Genomic DNA, 6,714 nt, shown 5'->3' with positions numbered 1-6,714 from the left:
GACTTTTAATAGGGCCAGTCCTGGAGGTTCATGCCTGTAATCCTATAATCCTAGCACTCTGGAAGGCCGAAGCAGGAGGATGGCTCAAGCTCAGGAGTTCTAGACCAGCCTGAGCAAGAGTGAGACCCCGTGTCTACTAAAAATAGAAAAACCAGCTGGGTGTGGTGGTGGGTGTCTATAGTCCCAGCTACTCAGTAGTGTGAGGCAAGAGAATAGCCTGAGCCCAAGAGTTTGAGGTTGCTGTGAGCTACATTATGGCACTCTACTTGGGGCAACAGAGTGCGATTCTGTCTCTAAAAAATAAAAAAAGGTAAATTTTATGTTACATACATTTTTACCACCATAAAAAACATACTATTCTGAATTTAAAACAAACAAAAAGTTAGAGATGAAGTTGAGAAAAAAGTTTAAAGATACGAACAAAAGAGGAACAGAGGCGAGTGCCAGGCTGTCTAGCTCAGCAGGTGAAGAGGACGGTGGGGCCAGCAGCTGAGAAAGAACGTTGACCAAGACGACAAACAGGAGAAGGTTGTGAGCTCAGTTTGAGAAATGTGATGTTTCAGTGGCCTGAAGAACATTCAATTAGATATTTTGAAAACGACATCTTTACTGAGTTGTACACAATAAATTAGAGTTCAATTCAAAGAGTTTTGAAAAATGCACACATCCATGAATCCAGCTCCATCAAGACGCAGAACATTTTTATCATCCCCAAAATGTTCTCAGCTCATTACCTTCCTTCATCCCTGCCCCAGACAACTGAGCTGCTTTCTGCCGCTTACAGATTAGTCTGCACTTTCTAGCATTTTATGTGAACATATAATATGTAGTTTTTTGTTTGTCTGACTTACTTGACTCAGCATGAAGATTTTAGAGCCATGGGCGGCACCTGTGGCTCAGTGAGTAGGGCGCTGGCTCCATATACCGAGGCTGGCGGGTTCAAACCTGGCCCGGACCAAACTGCAACCAAAAAATAGCCCTGTGCTGTGGTGGGTGCCTGTAGTCCCAGCCACTCGGGAAGCTGAGGCAAGAGAATCGCCTAAGCCCAAGAGCTGGAGGTTGCTGTGAACTATGATGCCACTGCACTCTACCATGGGTGATAAAGTGAGACTCCATCTCTTAAAAAAAAAATAAAATATTTCCAGAGCCATCTATGTCGTGAACGTCAGCGGTTCATTCTTTCTTACTATTGGCTGATAATACCAGTGTTTGGACACACCACACCTTGTATCTGCATTCATCTGTTGAACATTCGGTTTGTGTCTAGTTTTTAGTTATTACACAAGAAGCTACTGTGAGTATTCCTGTACAAGTCTCTGTGTGAACATCTATTTTCATTTTCTTTTTTTTGATAAATACCTAGGAGTGGAATGAATAGGTCAAATCATAAGTGTGTGTTTAATTTTTAAAGAAAGATTCAGGCTCAGCGCCTGTGGCTCAAGCGGCTAAGGCGCCAGCCACTTACACCTGAGCTGGCAGGTTCTAATCCAGCCTATACCCACCAAACAACAATGACGGCTGCAACCAAAAGATGCCCGGGCATTGTGGCAGACGCCTGTAGTCCCAGCTGCTTGGAAGGTGGAGGCAGGAGAATCGCTTGAGCCCAGGAGTTGGAGGTTGCTGTGAGCTGTGATTTCACAGTACTCTACCCAGGGCGACAGCTTGAGGCTCTGTCTCAAAAAACAAAAAAGAAAGAAAGAAAGTTTTCCAAAGTGGTTGTACCATTTTAAATTCCTACCAACAATTGTTTTACATCTTCACAAACACTTGGTATCTTTTTTTTTTTTTTTAAAGAGACAGAGTCTCACTTTGTTGCCCTCAGTAGAGTGCTATGACATCACAGCTCACAGCAACCTCCAGCTCTTGTGCTTAAACAATTCTCTTGCTTCAGTCTCCCAAGTAGCTGGGACTACAGGCACTCGTCACAACGCCTGGCTATCTTTTTGTTGCAATTTGGCGAGGGCTGGGTTTGAACCTGCCACCCTCGGTATATGGGGCCAGCACCCTACTCGCTGAGCCACAGGCACCGCCCAGTATCATTTTTTTTTTTTTTTGTAGAGACAGTCTCACCTTATCGCCCTCAGTAGAGTGCCGTGGCATCACACAGCTCACAGCAACCTCCAACTCCTGGGCTTAGGCGATTCTCCTGCCTCAGCCTACCGAGCAGCTGGGACTACAGGCGCCCGCCACAACGCCCGGCTATTTTTTTGTTGCAGTTTGGCCAGGGCTGGGTTTGAACCCGCCACCCTCGGCATATGGGGCCGGCGCCCTACCCGCTGAGCCACAGGCGCCGCCCCCAGTATCATCTTTTTAACTTTGGCCATTCTCATTTATGTGTAGCAGTATCTTGTTATGGTTTTGATTTGAATTTTTCCATATAAGTAATGGCGTTGAGCATCTTTTGATGTGCTTATCAGCCATTCCTGTAACTTCTTTTTATGAAGCACCTGTTTAAATATTTTAGCCCATTTTAAAAAGTTGCATTGCCAAGCTTGGTAGCTCACACCTGTAATCCTAGCACTCTGGGAGGCCGAAGTGGGTGGATTGCTTGAGCTTAGGAGTTTGAGACCAGCCTGAGCAAGAGTGAAACCCTGTCTCTACTAAAAATAGAAAAACAAGCCTAGTGTTGTGGTGGGCACCTGTCCTCTCACCTACTTGGGAGGCTTAAGCAAGAGGATCACTTGAGCCCAAGAGTTTGAGGTTGCTGTAAGCTATGACGTCATGGCATTCTACCGAGGGTGACAAAACAAAACTTTCTCAAAAAGTAAATAAATAGCATTGTTTTCTTATTGCTGAGTGGTAATGATCTTTATATATTCTGGTTGCCAATCCTATATCAGATGTACATATTGCAAAATTTTCCTGCTCTTTGCTTTATCTTTTCATTTTCTAACAATATCTTCTTTTTTTTTTTTGAGACAGAGTGTCAGGTTGCCCTCAGTAGAATGCTATGGCATCACAGCTCACAGCAACCTCAAACTCTTGGGCTTAAGTGATTCTCTAGCCTCAGTCTTCCAAGTAGTGCGGACTACAGGTGCCCACCACAATGCCCGGCTATTTTTTTGTTGCAGTTGTTTAGCTGGCCTGAGTCAGGTTCGAACCCCTGGTGTACGTGGCTGGTGCTGTAACCACTGTGCTACAGGCGCAGCGCTACAATATCTTCTTTTTTTTTTTTTTTTGTAGAGACAGAGTCTCACTGTACCGCCCTCGGGTAGAGTGCCATGACGTCACACCGTCACACGGCTCACAGCAACCTCTAAATCTTGGGCTTACGCGATTCTCTTGCCTCAGCCTCCCAAGCAGCTGGGACCACAAGCGCCGGCCACAATGCCCGGCTATTTTTTTGTTGCAGTTTTTGGCTGGGGCTGGGCCTGAACCCGCCACCCTTGGTATATGGGGCCGGCACCCTACTCACTGAGCCACAGGCGCCGCCCCTACAATATCTTCTTAAGAGCAATTTTTCCAGTAAATAATCTCAAAGTTTTTTAAATATTAAAGATGAAAAAGTATGAATTTTGGAAAATAAAGCAAATAGAAAAAAAAAAAGAGCAATTTTTCCTAAGTGCAATCCTCCTGACCCTTGGTCTCCCAGAGTCCTAGGATTACAGGTGTGAGCCACCACACCTAGCCAATTCTTAACTTTTTTTTTTTTTTTTTTTTTTTTTTGCAGTTTTTGGCTGGGGCTGGGTTTGAACCCACTACCTCCAGCATCTGGGGCCGGCACCCTACTCCTTTGAGCCACAGGCACCGCCCCAATTCCTAAATTCTTAATTGAGATACATATCTCTTGTGTCTATTATTAGAGCCAAGACCTACAATTATAAGGCACAGGAAAATATGAAAAATTGGGTTTAGGAACGGCACCTGTGGCTCAAAGGGGTAGGGCGCCGACCCCATATGCTAGAGGTGGCGGGTTCAAACCCAGCCCCGGCCAAAAACTGCAAAAAAAAAAAAAAGAAAAATTGGGTTTGGGACTAGGTAAATGCATAATGGCAAAAAATGGGAGACCTAATTCTTTGCAACATTACATTTTTCATTTCTTTTTTCCTTGGAAAATTTACACGTGAAAGAATTGAAAATGCCTGGCCTAGAAGATAGTTTAAGAATCTGGGGACTTTTTTGTCAAAGACAACCAGGAATCTGGATGTCAGCAAACTACCCAGCTTTTTCTTATTCCTGTTGATGTCACAGAAAGCCCTATTCCAGGACAAAGGAATCATTGGCTGTGATTTCCCTGGCATTGGTGCAGATATGTGGCCTTTTCTATCTCTGGAGCCCAAGAAAGGCCAATGCTTTATAGAAATTGAGTCAATCACCGCCCCTTCTCCCTTAACCTCCTACCCTACCCAGGCCCCCTCCTCAGAGGGGCGCAGGGCCGCTCCCTCCATCCTTTCCTTCCTTACCCACCCTGTTTCTCCTTCCACTACTTGGGATAGCTGCCGCCTTGATCCTGCTGGAGGTGAACAACCGTGTTATCGAGGAGACGCTGGTACTCATGTTAGAGAATGCCGCGTCCAGAAACAAGCCAGAAGCAGAAGTAATGTGCAGATTTTGATGGGGCCCTCTATCATATTCCAAATCCTAATGGAGACAAAATGAAAGCGATGGTCAGTATTTCTTTGAAATTCTACAAGGAACTTCAGGCACACAGTGCCAATGAGTTACTAAAGAGCATATAAGGGAGTTTCTTGGTAAATCCAGAATCAGATACAATGTCTCCTTGCTATATGACCTTGCAAATCTGCCCACATCCAAGGACTCCATTGTACATCAGGCTGGCATGTTGAAGCAAAATTGTTTTGCCTCTGTCTTTGAGACAATACTTCCAGTTCCAGGAAGGCAAGGAAGGAGAGAACAGGGCAGTTATCCATTATAGAGATGATGAGACCATGTACGTTGAATCCAAAAAGGACAGAGTCACGGTAGTCTTCAGCACAGTGTGTGAGGATGATGACGATGTGATCATTGGAAAGGTTTTCATGCGGGAGTTCAAAGAAGGAGGCAGAGCCAGCCACACAGCCCACAGGTTCTCTATAGCCATAGGGAATCTCCTCTCGAGCTGAAAGATACAGATGCTGCCCTGGGTGACATTAGCTACATCACTTTTGTGCTGTTCCCTTGCCACACCAATGCCAATGCTTGAGACACCACCATCAACCTGATCAATGCTTTATAGAAATTAAGTCAACCACTGCCCCTTCTCCCTTAACCTCCTACCCACCCAGACCTCCTCAGGGGGCCACAGGGCGTTGTGGCAGGTGCCTGTAGTCCCAGATACTTGGGAGTCTGAGACAAGAGAATTGCTTAAGCCCAAGAATTCTGGGGCTACCTGCACTACCACATCAAGTGGTCTAAGGCTTATATTCACACATGTATGTGGGCAAAAACAACTGATTTCCTCAAGGTGCTGAACCATGCACACCCAGATGCTGAGAAAAAAGAAGTGAAAAACAATCATGGGGAAGACGTTTTCATCCCACTAACTGCTGGGAATAGCAGGAGGAAGCGGCTGGCCACTGAAGACTGGAACACTTGCTACTGGATAATCGTAGCTTTTAATGTTGCACCTTTTCAGGTTCTTAAGGGATTTTCCGTTTTGGTTCCATTTTGTACACATTTGGGAAATTATCTACGGAAATGAGCCATGCTTGCAAGGATTTCCCAAGAATTAAAAAAAAAAAAAAAAAAAACAAGGGCGGCGCCTGTGGCTCAAACGGGTAGGGCGCCAGCCCCATATGCCAGAGGTGGCGGGTTCAAACCCAGCCCCGGCCAAAAATCACCAAAAATAAAACCCAAAAAACAAAAAAAAAAAAAATTCCAGGGCGCACCTGTGACTCAGTGGGTAAGGCGCCAGCCCCATATACGGAGGGGGGCGGGGGAGGGGGGCGTTCAAACCTGGCCCTAAACCTACCACAGCTAAAACAGCAGTGGTAACAGCAACAAAAAATAGCGGGCGTTATGGCGGGTGCCTGTAGTCCCAGCTTCTTGGGAGGCTGAGGCAAAAAAATCGCTTAAGCCCAAGAGGTGGAGGTTGCTGTGAGCTGTGACACCACGGCACTATACCAAGGGTGACATAGTGAGACTGTCTCAAAAAAAAAAAAAAAATCCACTTGATCAACTTATTCCTTTTCTTTATCTTCCCTCCCTCACTCCCCTCCCTTTCTATCCTCTTTTCCAAGCTGTTTTGCTTTGCAATATGTTACTGATAATGAGTTGCAGGATAATGCAATCTTAACTTGTTTCCTTGTAAGTATTTGAGTTCAAAACTCCTATACCTAAAGAAACACGCTTGGGGTCATTAATAAAGAAAATCTTTCTATCTTAAAAAAAAAGAAATTGAGTCAACCACCATCTGACAAAAGCGCCCACCCCACCTCCGAGTGGTATAAGAGAAATACTTTTGTTCCCATAAATGTTCTTTCTCTTATACCTGCCACTTATCTAGGTATAATGGCCTGCAGAAAGAAGAAATTTGCTCTAAAGATTAAGTTTATTGTAAATATGAATGAATTTAAAATAGATTGAGGGGCTCAGCAGCTAGGGCACCAGCCACATACACCAGGTCTGGTGGGTTCGAATTCGGCCTGGGAGTGCCAAACAACAATTACAACTACAACAAAAAAATAGCTAGGTGTTGCAGCAGGCACCTGTAGTCCCAGCTACTTGGGAGGCAGAGGCAAGAGAATTGCTTAAGCCCAAGAGTTCAAGGTTGCT

The 6,714-nt window shown here is 45.1% G+C and overlaps 1 pseudogene; it reads left to right on the top strand.

Annotated features, from left to right (window-relative positions):
- The first annotated feature begins 4,604 nt into the window (after positions 1-4,604).
- On the top strand, positions 4,605-5,268 carry LOC128566502 (actin-related protein 2/3 complex subunit 2-like; annotated as a pseudogene).
- The last annotated feature ends 1,446 nt before the right edge of the window (positions 5,269-6,714 follow it).

The sequence above is a fragment of the Nycticebus coucang genome, chromosome 15, assembly GCF_027406575.1.
Source record: "Nycticebus coucang isolate mNycCou1 chromosome 15, mNycCou1.pri, whole genome shotgun sequence".
Lineage (NCBI taxonomy): Eukaryota > Metazoa > Chordata > Mammalia > Primates > Lorisidae > Nycticebus > Nycticebus coucang.
This window is presented reverse-complemented; position numbering and strand designations above follow the sequence as displayed.